The sequence below is a fragment of the Myotis davidii genome, unplaced genomic scaffold, assembly GCF_000327345.1.
Source record: "Myotis davidii unplaced genomic scaffold, ASM32734v1 scaffold2131, whole genome shotgun sequence".
Lineage (NCBI taxonomy): Eukaryota > Metazoa > Chordata > Mammalia > Chiroptera > Vespertilionidae > Myotis > Myotis davidii.
The window spans coordinates 164,074-164,764 of record NW_006282665.1 but is presented as its reverse complement, the minus strand read 5'-3'; positions in this window follow the sequence as shown (position 1 = coordinate 164,764).

Here is a 691-nt window from a genome sequence, read left to right as displayed (position 1 = left end):
CACTCACCAGGTCCGCTCTGCAGCCTCACCACTGTGCCTGATCACTCACCAGGTCCGCTCTGCAGCCTCACCACTGTGCCTGATCACTCACCAGGTCCGCTCTGCAGCCTCACCACTGTGCCTGATCACCCACCAGGTACCTCTGCAGCCTCACCACTGTGCCTGATCACCCACCAGGTCCGCTCTGCACCCTCACCAATGTGCCTGATGACTCACCAGGTCCGCTCTGCAGCCTCAGCACTGCCCCTGATCACCCACCAGGTCTGCCCTGCAGCCTCACCACTGTGCCTGATCACCCACCAGGTCCGCTCTGCAGCCTCACCACTGTGCCTGATCACCCACCAGGTCCGCTCTGCAGCCTCACCACTGTGCCTTACACTCACCAGGTCCGCTCTGCAGCCTCACCACTGTGCCTGATCACCCACCAGGTCCGCTCTGCAGCCTCACCACTGTGCCTGATCACCCACCAGGTCCGCTCTGCAGCCTCACCACTGTGCCTGATCACTTACTAGGTACGAGGCCCCAAATGTTGACGTGGCCAAGGACAGAGGCCACTGTCCCAGGCAGCAGCATAAACCGGGTTTCAAGTGTAGGCTTTCAGGTCCGCTCTGCAGCCTCACCACTGTGCCTGAACACTTACTAGGCACGAGGCCCCAAATGTGGACGTGGCCAAGGACAGAGGCCACTGTCT